The sequence below is a fragment of the Ammospiza caudacuta genome, chromosome 6 (assembly GCF_027887145.1).
Source record: "Ammospiza caudacuta isolate bAmmCau1 chromosome 6, bAmmCau1.pri, whole genome shotgun sequence".
NCBI classification, from domain to species: Eukaryota; Metazoa; Chordata; class Aves; order Passeriformes; family Passerellidae; genus Ammospiza; species Ammospiza caudacuta.
In genome coordinates, this window is record NC_080598.1 from 31,435,811 (window position 1) to 31,453,047 (window position 17,237).

Genomic DNA, 17,237 nt, shown 5'->3' on the forward strand with positions numbered 1-17,237 from the left:
ATGTAGGCACTGAGAGCTACAGCTATTATAATAAATAAAATAAATCCAGGGCACAGGTCCGAGCATCAATCCATAACTAACATGGTTTTGTTCAAGCTTACTGAGGGGCCAGGGCCTGTTCCCAGCAAACAGCAGGAGTTTGAGCTGAGCAGAGGCACTCTTGGGAGCAAAAACCAGGCTGCAGACAAGTGCAGATGTAGTCCCTGCCTTCCTTTGAGCTGGCCCAAGTCTCCAGCACAGCTTTACACTAGTTATAAATAAATTTGTCCATAGTAGGATGAAATCTAAAGCCCAAAGCAGTTTCTGCTCTGAACACTACTAGAGATTTCCCATGTGTGTTAAAACACCTTGTTCAAGGGCACCTGCATTTCCTTACTTCACAAAGTCAGTGAGGTAAACTAATGAAGGAATACAAGGCACTGACATTACAGTAATGTCACATCAAAATGCAATCTCAGTAGTATCTCTCATTACAAATAGAGTGCACGCAATGCAGAGCAGCACCACATTAGTTATCTAGATGATTCTGTATTTTGCCTAAGATGTTCAATTAGGTCTTTGGCCTCTTCCAGTCCATGCAAGCACAGACACAGGTACAAAATACTTATGTATTGTCAATATTGTAATTATACTGCTTGATTCATTTCCCCTTTATTATAAATCAAGACAAGTAGAATAATCTAAAACTAAGTGAGGAGGAGGAGTGAGATATAAAGAAATTAAACTTCATCCCAGAAGTAACTGCTGCTGCCACTAGTACAAACCATTTACAAAGCCTTCCCCACAAAAATCCCTTCTTTCCTAGATGCAAAAAAGGAGCAGATCAGATGATATTAACTTTACCAGAAGCAACAGCTTCTTCCTCACATGTAATCACGAGATTGGACAAGTCACTTGTGTTCACCAGACAAGCAAAGGCCCTGATAAGAGAGTATGCTCAAAGTTGTATATTGCTGTTAAACCAGCCCTTCCCCTTGCAGCCAAGTCTCTGACTATCCAGTGTCTGATGACCCATTCCCAAGGGACAGCTACACCTGTAAGCCCTTCTCAATTACCTTTCTCGTGGGGCAGAGTCAAGCAACTTTTTGGTACAACCATTCAGTGAGATAATGACAATAGCTTAATTTCAGAAGTAGTTTCATTAACACTGCATATGTTCATCTTATTGACATTCAGCACTAATTAACATCATTATGAACTGAACAGCAGTGGCACTTCAATAGCATCCTGAGTCTGGCTGAAAATTTTGAGCACAGGGATAATAAAACACACTGACTTGCAACCCAGGGTGCCAGTATTTAAGCACCTAACCTGCTTGAAGCTGCAATGTATTTCAAGAGCTTTTGGCATCTCAGCTAAGTACCAAGGTGATAACAAAGAGAGGTTACAGCAAGCAAGATATCTACTGCTATTAACATTTTTAAACCAACAGAACAGTCACTCAGCACTAACACTGGATTCAAAATAAAAAAACACCACCACCTTCAGAAAGAATTTTTCTACCTGGCAAAACAACCTTAAACATCTAACACAAAGAGGTCTTTGCACCTCCATCAGCAACAGGAAAATACTGTAATGCAGAAACCAACCACTACTTAGGGGTATTTTGCATTATACTACATATACCATTACTTCATTTTCAAAAGTAGTATTAAACACTAACAATAAATTACTTTACTTGCAAGCACATGACACCCACATACTGCTGCAGAGTTTTTACTGAAACCTGTAAAATGCCACTGAAATAGACATCACCATTTCACAAGTCCTCTTCTTTCCCCATGTAAAAATGTGAACATGAAAAACCACGTAAGCTGGTACAACATCTACACAATCCTCATCTAAGTTCTCTGTTACAAGGAATAAAGTTCTAATTTCTAGCTACGTTTCAAAAAAGCATTAATTTAGTTCTGTTTTCTGACAACACCTGGAAAAATAAGCTAAGCATTCTGGAGGAAAGCAGGATTCAAATTCAAAATAGTCAGAATTTTAAGCATTAAGCTTCATTTTTATCGAGTTGTGCTGATTCTTCTCCCACCTCCCTTCAAACATATCTTTAACTCTTCCCTCACTTTTAAAGCTAGAAAATGAGACATCTCTGGACCCTTCTTTTATAAACCGTAACACTTAGGAAGAGGAGAGAAGAAGGGAGAGGCAGAAACAGATTATATGATTCACATGTTCATATAGTTTTAGCTACAATATTTAAACACACATCAAAAAATTGCTTTCATCAGTACTGTTCTCTACCAAAAACCATTACCCATGCTAACTCTGGATGCTTCTGAATTGCTTTTATCCTCTACAGCATCCCTGGTGTTCACAACACTACCTTCCAATATGTTCCAAACATGTAAGTGATCAAAACATTACTTGATTTTACATCTGTCCACTAGATCTTCTACAATTACTTCACGTTTGGCTCTTGTTAAATCTAATTACTTCTTCCTATTACTCGTAACTGGAAGATTAAATGAGGATTTTATCTAAGAATTCCTACAACTGTTCCTTAATTTTAGTACTTGTATCAATTTGTGAGGTCTGTCTATTTAGCCCTAAGTCCCTTAAGGCCATGCTTCAGTAACACAAAGACAGCTGTCACCTAAAGTTAGACTGCACCATAGTTGGGAATATTTGATCACTACTATCAATTGTTTTGTGGTGTTTTGTTTTTTTTTTTTAAGCAAAGTGCAGGTTTACAAAAAATAAGGAACAGTTAAGCTCTATTCCCTCACCCAGTACTTCAGTCATTTTTTTGTCTCTGAGCACCCTGTGCTTCTACAAGAGGCAATGTTTACCTTTCCTATAATTATTTTTCACATAGCCAGCTCCACACAATTGCAATTAAATGAATTAAAATAACTGCTTCCCCCAACCCCTATTTTCAGAACCAATGCATTCTATGTCTCAGTTAAAAAGCACATTCACAATATGTACCCTCTTGCCCTTGGCAGGCATAAAGCTGTTGGTAGTCTGAGGCAAGTCATTACACTCAACCTGCACAAACAAAAAGATACATCAACAACACAAAAATGGAAAACCTCAATTCAGTTGCTCAGGTATGTAAAGTACCAATCTATATACTAAAAAATATATTTAATGATGTCAGCAATCAGTAGATAAAGACTAAATTCTGTTAAAACAACAATGAGCACTCTTCGCAACATTTAATAACTGCTTATTATCACACCTTTGTTTTACAGGAGACGTGCTTTAAATTACCAACAAATTCAAAAGTCTTTACTGCATCAACACTACATATACATGTGATTAAATCTAGAACACAGAGTACATGATTGCATGTTCACACCCAACCCCAAAACTGTTGTCTGGAGACAGAATAATCTGTCCCTATTCTGAAATGTTATCTAGCATATTAATAAACCTTGAATTTCCAGCTAAAAATAAAAGTACAACAGTACAGGATTAAAAAAGAAGTCCTGATGATTTCATTTTAGCACATGATAAAAAAGCCTGTGAAGTTCTGCAGATATTCTGGCTTTACCTAGATATGGAGGTAATTGTATAATAAGGCAAAAATTAACTTAAGGTTCTCAAACTATTCCACAGTGCATCACAGTTCAAATAGTTGCAGGTAGTTCTCCACACCACCACAAACACTCATGTCACTGTACAGGCAAGCACTAAAAACCCACAGATCTGAATTTTTTAAAAAGCCTTTTCAATTTGAAATGGATGGCATGTTTTAAGATGATACTAGCATTTTCCTCTTGTTTATATTAACAGAGGCATCCTAGCAAAGAATCTCCTACCACCTCTGTATGGCAGTAAAACAAACAGTACTAGATTTGGGAATTCCCAGAGCTATGCTGAGTACGAGTCAATGACTACACTGCAAGACAACGCAGAAGTCAGGGAGGGGGAGGAAGGTTAAACAAAACTAGAACTGACTTTTTGTCAATAGCTCCCTCTTCAAAGACTGCAAAAGGAAGGCAAAAGAAGGGAAAGAGTCAAGGGGAAACAAAACATTCAAGAAAGGATAAACTATGTTAACAGCTTTTACAGAATTATCTTCTTTTGTCCTCATTTTTAAATGTTTTCTCCAGCATAAACTGTGGGAAAGCATCGTGGTTCACTCTTTCTTCCAGCTGCTGTATGATCAATACAATGCAGACTATTGAACTATTTTATTCTGATTCATACAACAAGCTGTTAAATACATTTGCAAAGTAGATTATCAGTGCCAGTATCACGTCATTCATGAAGATATATTTACTTTCAAGGCATGAAAGTGCCATAACTTTCTTCTGCACAATTATGCAGTTCTTTAGCACAGACTGCAAGCATAAAATCCTATTTCAGCCCTAACAATTTGAAAAGAAAAATACCCCTAGAAATTTCAACTGCATCCAGCAGAAGGAGGGAAGGCCTTCCAGGATTTATTTGTTGAGGTCAAGTAGTGTCTTCTATTTCATACATGCAAAAATATTCCAAAAATAGTATCAGACATTTTAGCTTTTATAAATTTTTTAAAATATAGATTGGCAATTCAGAAAGTGAGGAGAGAAGCCTTGTGCACAAAAACCAAATGAGATCTTTAAACAGTTCAGAGATAAGAACTGTAATGACTTTTACATAGCACTAACACGTTTAAGCCCGCGGTCTGAGTTTCATCACCCATTGTCTTCTTTAATTTCTAAACATGCAGACAAAGTTATGTTACACTTCAGAAATGCAAAAAAGAAAAAACTAAAATCTGATCACTGCCAGTTTCTTCAGCAAGAGCAAATTTGTGCTGTGGCCCTGCCAAAAGGCAAATGTTCAAGACGTGTATGTTTCTGCTTACATGAGTCTCTTGAGGAAAAATAAATAATTAAGTTTGCACACAACCCACTGCCCCCTTGCGTGCCCAGAGATAAAGGAAAGGGAGTTTCCTGTCCCAGGTTTGCAACCTGAGAGCCACTAGCAGTGCTGCTGCTGCCCCTGCAAGAGACAAAATGGGCTGGCCACCAAAGGAAAAGTGTCTCACATTACTTCAAAAAAGGAAAACCATCCTTATAGCAAGCTTTTTTTTTTTTTTTGAGCTGTACCTACAATAGCACTTCCACCAGCAGTGCCCTCTGAGGAGCCCTGCAGCCAGCATCAGCTAGCAGCCAGCAGAGTTTAACCCAGGAGTCCAACCTCCACCGGCGCAGGGCTGGCTGCCACAGTGCTTCCAGGGGCTCATGGCTTTGTCTGTCAAGCTTTAAAAGTCTCCAATGATGGACATTCACCAGTCACTCTGGGGTGGTCTGTTAAATGCTTTGTCACCCTCAGAAGGATTTATTTTAATTTTTATAGGTTTTCTGACATCCATAAACCAGAACTCTCCTGGAGGAAACTAAGCTAAAAATCCCTGCCCAGAAGTTCACCAAATGTGACCCAACCCTTAATGGTCACAGAGGTCCAAGCCAACAAACCACATCTGTGTAGGCAACATCCAATTCAGGAGACCAGACCAAATTCTGTCTGAAGTAAAATTGGCCAAATGCAAAAAGTTTTGATCTGGGAGACTATAGGTCCCCATCTTCAGCCAGAGCCCCATGTCTACTGTGCCAAATTATGCGCTATAGTAAGACCAAGTGACAAAACCATGTATATAAAACAGTAATTTTGAAATCAAATTAAAGTACTCTTTTAAACAGAAAGAAAGGGAAAAAAAATGTTTCAAACCAGGAAATAATCTCTCCCATAAACACCAATCAACACAGATCTGCACAAAATACTTCCAGCGACAGTGTGAATTCATTTTGAGTCAGCAAGTAAGACTAGTACCTTATAAAAACAAAACTGCAACCATTTGAAAAAGTTCTAAGAACAATGTAAAAATTTTCTTGGGGCTAAGCTGTGGTGCTTAGTTGCTGGCTGGGGTTAAACCACAACAGTAACCTTTGGTCAAATATACAAATACATGTATTAAAAGTGTCTGTTAGTCGTCAGAAAGAGCTGTCCGTAGGACCGCCAACACGAAAACCCAAGATATGAACCAAAGCTGCTGATGTGAACAACTGGCATACAGAAAGCTCTGCCACCACAGCAGTCATTTTACAGATATTATCTGACACTCTTAAAAAAAGGTCTGTATTAATCCCATTTCACATCAGCATACAATAAGCCTGTCATTATTTATTCAAAAATCAAAAGACAATTGATTTAGTGCTGTAAAATGCATCATGACTCGAGAAACTCTGAGAACAGAGCCATGCTACAAAAGCAGCCCTTGGCACCTCCTGGAACCTCTCTATCCACTGCACAGAGAAGACAGCAAAGCAGGCTACACACAGCAAAGGAAGATGCTTAGGTATTTCCTCCACCCAGAAAAGCAAATATTAAAATCCATAAAATAATCCAGGCAAGCACATTAAACATAAATAAGTCTCACAGGCAGATCTAACAGGCAACTTTTCTCCAAGTTATATTCAACTTCTGATCCATACCTTCTACCAGCCTGGAAGAAGAACTTGTTCCCCAATGATTTTGGCTAGTTGAGATTTTTTAATCCACTATAACATCACAAGTTAGGGAAAACACGATTGTTTTAGGGTTAACTCAAGAAGCTTTCACTAAATGAAGAGTCCATGTTAAAGCACAAGTTCGAAGTTAACATCTCACAGCTGCATTAATAAAGTAAAAACCAGTCTCTCTGAGGTTTATGTGAGTATTTTGAGGTACAAATCCTGTGACCTCAAAAGGTAAATAAAAAACACAAAATTTAAACACCTCCAAAGCTATTTGAGCACTGAAGGTAAACCATAGGGATTAATGAAGAACAATCCAACTTTAAACCAACTATATAATACATGCCAGTAGCTTCTCCAAGTTTTGAAAACTTATAAAATAAAACTTGGTCATCAAAAATCATTCCACTAATCTCTGCAATCCACCTCAAGAAAGCATTCTTCCCATTCTACAGAGTCTAAAACCAGAAGTAAAAGAATATTAAAACATCAACTAAAAATTCAAAGTGCCTCTCAGGCCTAGGCAAGAACCACTAGTGCCAGTAACATCTCCTCCTTCTCTAGGATACATTTTCAGAAAAGTTTTCTACACAGCCATGCATTTTCAGGAACTTGATTTCTCTTGGAAAGATGGATGTCTTGAGACATCCATCCACTGTGCAGGGAACAAGAGCTATGACTACTGCACTGCAGCATCCAGCAGGAGCTTTGCAGGACTCCACTCACAGACTCAGACCCTTGAAAGAACCATGACAAATACTTGGTTAGCAATCATACAATTCAACGGCTACCAAGATTATGAAGTGTTCTGTCTCTGCATTCAAAAGAAGTGCTCTTTAAAACATGCTTCCATAAAGACAACAAAGACATGTAAATGCTCAGCCTCACTTAACATAAAAGACATGTGACAGACTCTAAATCAAATAACTCACTCAGTAAACTGTGCCACAGAATCCAAAATTAAAGAGACTGAGACAATGACAGAATTTAGCTTTACATATGCACAATACAGACATCTAAAACCATTTTATCTGCTGATTCATATTCAAAAACACAGTTACAGTCTCTGCAACTCCTAACGGGTTTCCCAAAGTTCACAGTGCAAAACAACTATCAAAACTAACACCAAAACTGCTACAGACTGTGTTAGTCTTGGGCTGCCAGCTGCATAAGAATTTAAAATAAAAAATTATTGTCATTCAGCCTCACTAATGACCATAATTTGTAGGTTTACAATCGAGCCTTAAGTTCATCCTTGCTGGTAATGCTGCACCCCCCAAAAACACTGATTGCCTTTCATGAGAGAATATCTCAAGTCTCATAGAGCCATCAAATCCCACTCTATAAACCTCCAGCTTGAGAGTCCTCATTCAAATACTACACTGAACTCTTGTGAAATATGAAGCTTATGATTATTTAAAAGCTGCAATTTAGGAGAGATATACTTGAAATCAAGTCACTGAAGTCAAATCTCCCTGGAAACATAAAAAACAGAACAATGTAACTTTTTAACTTTTTTCACTCACAGAAAGATACTGAACATATGATTAATTTTCCATGCAAAATCAACAAAACCCTCACCTAACAGTTCTTAAAATTATGTATTTACACTGATAAAAAAATAACTGCACTTACTATTGCTGTACTCCTGTCATAACTTACTAACAAGTTAAAGAAGTGGCTTTCAGAATAAATGAATATATCAAAAATCTAAAATACAGATAAAGAAGTAAACAGAGGAAATATATAAAAAAATAAGATAACTAAATAATGTCTTATTGACTTTTTAAATATTTAAATTAAGGAGCTGGGAAGAAATAACAGGAATCTGCCTGAAGCCAAGAAAGCCACGGAAACAACAGATCAAAACTCTTTGCCAAACAACCAACACTCAGGGTCAATGAGAATAAATTTCAACCTCTGAACACATCAGCATTAGGGAAACCAACTTGTGTGACTGAAATTTTGATGAAGGCAGAAGCTCTGCTTCCTTACCCCAGTAGGGCATCCTGGATTTCTAACCAGTCGCAGTAAGAACTCAATAGCTTGCAGCAAACCTCTTGCTGAAGGGATTAAACTACTGATATGGAGAAAACTGTTCCTTTTTCTTCTCTACAATAGACATGCTATAGGACAAAACAGAGGAATAGAAAAGAAATTCAGCTGGGCCTCAACCCATTGTCTTACTAGCCTACCTCACATTTTCCCTACGTATTTCTAAAATGATCCTCATGATCCTACTGAAGTTTAAAATAACCAGTTGGAATAATCTGTTTTTAAGTTTTGTTCTCCTACCTTAGAAATAAAAAAATGCCTCCATAGTAGCAAAACTAATAGTTCTGAAATCAACATTTTAAAGGATCTATTTGAGACAGATTTACAAAGCTGAGAAGACAATAAGAGCTACACAAGAACAAAATTATCTCAAAGTGCCAGCAGAATGCTATAAGCATGATGGAAAAAAAAGCACTCCTTGAAAAGCTGCAGAAGGGAGAAGAGGCCACATTTGAACACAGTTTTTAAAACAACAGCTACCCAAAAGTTAACACCAAACCTTAAAATAACATTTCAGATAAACATGAGAAGGTGGGAGAAAAAAAAGCTCTTCAAGCCTAGAGCCAATGATGCACAACAACAAAACCTTTTATTATATAAAAAATAGATCATTAATTGCATGTCCTCACACTAAGTCTTCACTCCTGGCTGCAGCTCCACCCTTTCACAGGTCTGTGTCAGTGCCTGCCTCTACACCTGCTAGCCTTTTTCATCAAGCAAATTTTTGCAGCCCTACAATAGTCAGAGCTGACATCCCATTTTGCTTCTGACTTCATGATCTAAGAGGTTTTATGAACCACAACTGAGAGCTAAGTACACCTATCCCAAACAGCAGTGATGAAACTAAGCATTTTATTAGCATCAGTAAAACCTTCTTAATGCAATGTTGAGCAACTAAGTGCACATCCTTTAATCAACTGGCCATAAATAAACACTTTAAATGGCAAAAATAATCTTCTGTCCCTAGCTTCCTATCAGCAAAATGAGACACAGCACACACACAAAACATTCAGCCAAGAAAATTCTCTTTTTAGCTTTACCTAAATAGAACCTATGGGGTTGGTTTTTTTTGAAATTAAGAAAAAATTATTGTTAAGTTCCCACACTGTTTCTACATTAATAACTGGTATGGCATCTGATGGCCTAAGGCATAAAAGCCTTGACATTGAAACACAACTTAAGAGATCTCTGTGATTACAATTGCCACAAACTTCTACCTTAATACTTTCACATGTCTCTCCCACCACTTCAGCTGAAAGGGAATGGAGTCTAGCCCAGCAATGCATTCCAAATAAATAAGAACCAAACTCTCCACCTGAGAGAACACCTATACTTGCTACCCAGTTAGTACTTGCAGCAAAACCTCTCTTCCCTTTTACAAAACTGGTTCATGCCTTAATTGAAAGGAAACAAGCGCTTCATTCCCATAGTTTGAAAAATAAATAAAAACAATCAATCAAAATCCCATCATGAAAGGGCTGCTTTCTAAAGAAAACACCCATCTTCCTTCATCCATACAGATCTGGAACCTAATGAAACCCGACACCTTTACTCCGAAGACAAATTTGCATTGTATTATCAACTAGGGCTCCGTGCTCACAGATGCACTTCATTCAGCATGCAGTAACGGGTTCATTAAAGCAGCATCACTCAAATTTTTTAAATCGATTTTGCAGGTAAAATTTTTGAAACACGATTTGGAAAGCAATATTATCCAAAAAAATGCCGCTGTTTTATTCTGTAGGTTAAAACGTGCCTCCTCAAACTAAAACATAGAGATGTTGTGGCCAAGGTTATACAAGGAGATCTTCATTAAGTTGAGCTATTCCCATTTTGTGTCGCTGCTTTACCAGACATGAATGAGTGCATTCCTCATTACATGAGCTGAAGCTGCATCACAGATATCCAGTACAAACAACACAGTTATTTTTAAATATAGCATAAGAACGTTAACATCAGGACTTCATGCAATATAAAAGAGGGAACGTGCAAACAAACTCGACTTAGAAAGGTAATCATTCACCTTCGCATCTACCTTTCCTTGCTTCTCCACCTCCTTCCCCTTAAGATCCAGTTTAAGGCATTCCCTGTTTTCCCACTTTTCCAGGCTCCCAGTGAAGAAATCAACCATCCGCAAACATTTTGTTCCTCCACCCCGCCTCCTCGTGAGCAGAGCATTCAGAACATCCCCACTGGCACTGCCCCCACATCACCTAATTGTTATCATTACTGCGGTCTCAGCACCGGCTCGGAACAAAACCGGTCCCACTACACCCTCGCTGGCTATAAAAAGTAAAGAAGGGGAAAAAAAAAATAAAAGAGGTTTAAGCGCAACTTACGGGGGCGAACAAGAGGCGAGTTATCTAGCGAGCCGTGGGGGCGAGCGGCGTGTGCCGCTCGGGGCCGCGGGGGAGCGCGTCCCCCGCCGCAGGGCGCCCTCGGCGCGGCCGCCTCCGCACGGACGGGCAGCGCGGGAGCCGCCGCCTCGGAGCGCAGCGGGCCGGGCCGCCGCCGCTCACCGCCGCCTCCGGCCGCGCCGCTCCCGCTCGGGGCTGCCTTTCCTGCGGAATAAAAAAACACAAATCCGGAACCTAGCACCCGGCACGGCTCGCTGCAGGGGGACCACCGCCGACCCGCCCCGGAGCTGCCGGCACGGCGGGCTCACACCGCCCCGGAGGCGCTCGGGGCAGGCGCCCCCCGCCCGGCTCTGGGCGATGCGGCGGGCGCCAGCTCAGAAGGCCACTTTCACCCGGAGCCCGCTGCCCTCGCCCCCGTTAACCCTGTCGGGCAGGGGGCCGCGCAACCCCGGGGCTGGGGGCCGCTACCCTTCCCCCGCACGCGCACCCACCCACCGCACACCCCTCCGGCCAGCGGCACGGCGGCTCCCCACGGCAGGCTTCGCGGCGGGAAGGAGGGGGCGCGGCGCGCAGCCCGCCTCGGCTCGGCGCTCCCGCTCGCAACTCACCCAACAAAGTTGCTGCTGCGGCTGCCGGCGGCTCCGCTCCGCTCGCTGGGCTGGGCTGAGCGCGGCGCTCCCCGCCCGCGCAGCCCGGGATGAGCTCACCCCGCGCCCGCCCCGCCGCGCTCCGCCCGCCGCCGCTCTCGCGAGAGGGGCCGCCCGCAGCCCGCCCGCGCTCCGGCGGCGTTCCCATGGCAACAGCCAAGCGCCGGGCCCAGCGGGCGGCTCGGGCCCGCGCCGAGCTCCCTGCATTTTGATTGACTTCTTACCATTTTGATATTTACATCACTTCCCAGCCTCCTGGAGACCTATAGGGAGAAGGTCACTATAGTTGCTAACACAAGGTCAAAACCTACCGGTACCGTACGGATAGTATATCCCGAGCTCTTTTGCTACCACTCAAATTAAAATGGATTCTCCCTAAGATATCCATCACAGATAACAAATTAAAAATGTGGGAAGGCACATCTGAAAAATAGCATATGTAAACATCAGCCCTTGTTCTACAGGAATGCTGCCCTGTTTTCAAATGGCGAGAATTATGAAAACAAGCTGCAGGTAACATTCTGGATACTCTGCTAATGGTTGTTAATGTTCTGCCTAGCCAAGGACAGTAACAATCTCAGTTAAACCACTTTAAGTGAAGCTTTCCATGAAATTAGGACACTGTGATTTGGACTGGCGACGTTCCAGCAGTGTGCAGCATGGTGATAGCTAAAGCAACTGAGCTGTGGTGAGCAGCTGCTCTGGCACAGAGATGCTCGCCTCACACCCCATTCACTTTCCAGGAATGTCCTGAAAGACCAACAAAACTTACATATGGATCCATGTGGCTTGATGCCTTCTGAAGGGGCTCCTAACAGATCTTCAGGACTGATGTTTAAATATCACAGTGTTTGGTACTGTAAAGATATCTGGATTTCTAGAGAGCAATCACTCTTTCACACGTTCTCAACTTGAAGTCGTGACTCCTGCATGTGTTATGGGGTCAGAAAAAACAATCCTAATCTCATCTTCCTGAGAAGAAACAGCATTATGGATGAACAAAGAACTGATCCCAGTGCTGCTCTGGCATGGAAGAAAAAGTAGAATTGACAAGCTAGGGAAAAAAACAGGAACATTTTCAATATTTAAATATATTTATCTTATGTCACCCACCTGAAGTGATGTTTTTACTTTTAAAAGAATATGGGGTTTTTTGATTTTCACTTAAATGAAAACTTTTTTATTGGCAGCTAGAGGCCCAGTCCTATAAAGGAGAGTCCAAAGAGGCTGCTCTGGCATGGAAGAAAAAGTAGAATTGACAAGCTAGGGAAAAAAACAGGAACATTTTCAATATTTAAATATATTTATCTTATGTCACCCACCTGAAGTGATGTTTTTACTTTTAAAAGAATATGGGGTTTTTTGATTTTCACTTAAATGAAAACTTTTTTATTGGCAGCTAGAGGCCCAGTCCTATAAAGGAGAGTCCAAAGAGGCTTACAGGCCTGAGGTTCATACACACAACAGCACTGGATGTGACTGCAGCATTAGGAATTGTGGTGTGCAGTTACTGAATTTGCATTCATCAGAGGAATTTAGATAGTGAGGCTCTGGCTTGCAAGTTCTTTAATGAGGTTAATGAGGCTAGCACATTCTCAAATGGTTTGTATGATCTTCCTTCACAGCCTGCTGCTGTGTCAGATCTTCAGATGAGGAAGACATTCAGAAGGGGCGCACGGGGAGGGAGAGGCTCTGACGCAGCCCCAGCCCAGCCTGCGTGCTATCTGCACACACCCTTGCCTGCAGTCCAGCCAGGAGCTGGCTCCTGCTCTTGGCCCATGTGGTTTCTCCCTGAACCCAGGCCTGAGAGGCTGACATCTGCTTCTGCAGGGGTCCAGTGTGAGGGCTGCTGCTCTGAGATGCTGTTCTCATCACACTCTCTCTCTTGCATGACTCTCCCCATCCAGAGCTGTGATTAGGGGCCAGCAGCACTTAAGAGCAATATGTGTTCTCACAGGTGTCAGAATATCCAGAACTCATTTATGTTCTTTTTGTGGAAGTACAAACTTTGCTGTGTCTTTATAATAAGCAGTTATTAATTAGGCTTGAGGCAGAGAGAGAAGGAGAATTTAGAGTTTACCCCTGGCCTATGTAAGAAAGTCATCAGAAGAGCTGATCTAAAATAGGAAGGATAACAGGGGGTTCACTCCAAAATAATTATCTTGCCTCAATAATGCACATCTAATTCCAGAACAAAAGGACTCTCTTCTCTTTTATAGAGCAGTCACACACCAGTTTCTGCTTGACTAGCTGCTACAGAATGAAGGATGCACAGCTGATTTCCCTGTGTAGAGACAAGCCTCAAAAACTCCAATGATTTTTGAATGCCAATCCTTTTTCTGCCACTAACTTGATGTGTTACCATAGGCAAGACACCTAATTTCTGGTTTAGTATTGTCCTTTAAACAAAAAGGGAAAAGGATACATTATTTACCTCAGAAGAGCAAGGTCAGCATAAATTAATTGATAGCTTTATGAAAGTGTAAATAGTAGGACTATTTCTGAGTACAGCTGGCTGGAGCTGTTGGAAGCACAGGGAAAATCTGACTAAGAACCTGAACCACCCTGAAACTGAGTGTGTAATTTATTCACTGATGAACAATGAACATGTGGAAGTTTGTATCCAGCACACCCTTCCAAGAAGTGATACAATTTGGATATAGAGCTCCCCAGGAAAATAGATGAAGCAATTCACATAGAGATGATTTGACAGAGCCCAAGATCAGTGCATTCCAGGATATTCATACTCTCAGGAAGTCTCTATATGTGGGGAAGGCTTTAGGTTCTTGGAGTGTTTTCTAGCATTATTGCCCTGGGAATTAGAGAACAATCTTTCATATGGATTATTTCAGTGATCCAGTTTAGAGCACACAAACACTTATACTGCCACAAGAAAGGGCCAGTTGTGCTTTGGGGCACTGGGGACAGGGACAAGAGGCAACTTCTTTAGCCAATGTTTGCAGGAAAGGCAGGATCTTGTGAATATATAACTTCTGTGGCTTTTTCTCTTTTTTTCAATCAAGTAGATATAAACACTCCCTGACTTCACCAATTATAATTCTAGATAACTCACACAGTCATTTGAACTCTCTAAGGGACTTCAGAGGCATTTTAAAGCAATGCTCTCTGCAGCTTATAAGAATTCATCCTGAAGTAAATCTGTTCCATTTAATTGGCATGGGTAATTACCAATAGGACATAAAAGTATTTGAAGCCATTAAAAGTCAATGTGAGAAATACACATTAGCTAGAAGTGGGAAAAATGTATTTTTTTATAAATACAAGGAAATGTTTCACACTTTGGTAAATTTAGCATTGTAGAAATATTGAAGGAGTTTCCTCAAAAAGGATTTGAAAATAAAGCATGCAGGAGCATTTGCAACCAAGCAGCACATGGAGCAAAGAGTGCAGGTGAGCCTGAAGGCTGGTGTGAAGGGATTGTCAAGTAGGAAGCACAAAATGAAATGATCAGTGTCAAGTCTGCCAGGCCAGAATTGTGACCTCTCAGCTGTGGGCTCACAGAGGCACCCAACCACATTGCTGCTTCCTCCTGCCAAGCCTGTCTGTCCTGCTTTGCAGTCAGCAGCCTCTTTCTCACAATTTGCAAGGATCTGCTTTATTCTTATGCATTTCTATGGTCTGCCAAACCACTGGAATAGAGAAAAAAGCCCACAAACTGTACTAATGGGAGCCACTTAGGACCTAGACAGCTGTAAATTCCTCAGAAAAGAATTGCAAAACACACATTCAGAGCATGTCTCAAGTCTGCATTTACAGAGGTATGACATAGCCATTAACTTTATGAATCAAGAGAGCTTTTCAATAATAAAGGCACACTTAATAATCTTGTCTGAAGGGGGTTTTTTTGTAAAAAAAACCCTGCATTTTATTTGGATGCACATCAGAATACTTAAAAATATTATTTTGATGTTACCGTTTGGTTTTAATTTAGTACCTGGAGCAAGAACATGGCCAGTTAGACCAATGTACAGTAAGTCAGCATAATGTGTCAAGTAGTCACTGTACTACAGGCTTAGGAGAAAGTGCAAGGAAAGAGAAGGAAAATTAGAAATTTTCCTTGCCTGACAGGAAGGTAAAACAAAAGGGAAGTTTCTGGAGAGAGGGTTCTTTGTTTCAAATTTGCAAGTGATGTGATACAGTGTCAGCCATTAAATCATACCATTCAAGTACTTTAAAACAACATAAGCAGAATTTCTCTGCTTTATTTATTAAAAAAACTCCCTTCCCATGCATTAAAAGATTAGGGATGAAAATTCAAATACGCAAAAGTAATAAATCCCAGATACCATCTGCATATACCTTTATTTCAAATTTCTCTGGCACAGCCACTCCATAATATGAATTGCAATTGCATGATTGTATAACTTTCTCCCCAGTTTCTCTGAAGCCTGGAAAATCAGAACACAGCTCCCTGCCTTCCTTTCTGCAAAGTGTTGTTCTCTAGCCCTGAAGACAGGTGGATGTGTTGCCAGCTAGGTTGATCTGGAGTGTTCATCAGAACAGAGTGTTTCACAAAGAGCAACAAATGCATTTTTAGCCCTTTCCTGTAAGGTGATATTGTCATCTCCATTTCATAGATCAAATAGCTACCACCTGGCTTTCCGATGTGGTTAGGAAGGGATAGCTCTTCTTTTCCAGAAGCACATCTCCCCAAGAATTCACTTGTAATTGTGAATACTGCTGCAAATCAAGCCCCAAGCTCCCTGGAGTAAGGCTCAAGCAACACAAGATGGCATACACAGGCACTGCTAATGGAAGTAGATCTGTCTAGTCCACACTCTGCTCCTTCTTCCTCTTGATTGCCTGTTCCTGCCCCTGTGCTGCCCCAACCTTTCTGCTTACACAGATGTTCATGTGACTCTGGCAAACTAACTCAGAGACCTGCTCCAGCTAGAAACTAACCCAGCAGGAAAAATAACCACTAGCGTTCAGACAGATCACTTTCCTGATCCAGTTCAGACTGTGGCCTCATAAATGTTTGATACAAGATAGGGCAAAATACAGGAAGAGAAACAAACAGCCAAGAGGGCAGGCAGGTAGGATTCCTTCACTCAGTGGCAGCAGCAGCTTGCTCTGGATAGAAGCATTTTTTGAACCTCAGAAAAGGCCAGACTGCAAAAGAGGGTGGTGGTAGTGGAAAGGACACAATTTCAGTTCAGCTGCCCTTTTACCTTGAGACTACTGAACTCTCTTTTTTGACTCTTGTTTCCCTTGAGTCTTGCTTCTCTTTGGGACTATGGGACTGTTCTTCACTGATGGAGCTCACTGAGTTAAAATGTAGTATATAAATTGGATCTCTTCATAGTTTTTCTGAGCACTTTGTAGAGAAGGAGGTCCATTTTATTCTGCAAATGTAATATTTAAGAGTGTAATATTTAAGACAAGTGAGCTGGAAGGAGGAAATGTAGCTTGATTCTTGCCCCGGGGTTTGTTTCTTTTTTTTTTTTTTAAGAACACAACCTGGATGATGTTCATGTAAGGTCCAAAGTGTCTCAGTACTGACTTTTATGCTCTGGCACCAGAAATCCTTCCTTTCCTTTCTGGGAAATAGCAAAATTTCAGCAGTAGTCATGGAGAGCATTCCCACCAACAATAGCTCACAGCAGCATGCTTATAGCTTGTGCCTGGGAAGTAGAACATGTAGCTGGAGATTGATATGGACCAGAGAGAAACATAACCCAAGTGCTCTGTATTCAAGG

At 41.0% G+C, this 17,237-nt stretch overlaps 1 protein-coding gene across 2 annotated transcripts in view; it reads right to left on the reverse strand.

The window, feature by feature from the left end:
- The window catches only part of SIPA1L1 (signal induced proliferation associated 1 like 1), a 200,468-nt gene extending 189,442 nt beyond the window's left edge, over positions 1–11,026 (reverse strand). For both annotated transcript variants that reach the window (XM_058806878.1, XM_058806877.1), the window contains exon 1: positions 10,853–11,026. The gene's annotated coding sequence lies outside the window, so the exon portion shown is untranslated. The remainder of the gene's footprint in view (positions 1–10,852) is intronic.
- Positions 11,027–17,237: the final 6,211 nt, after the last annotated feature.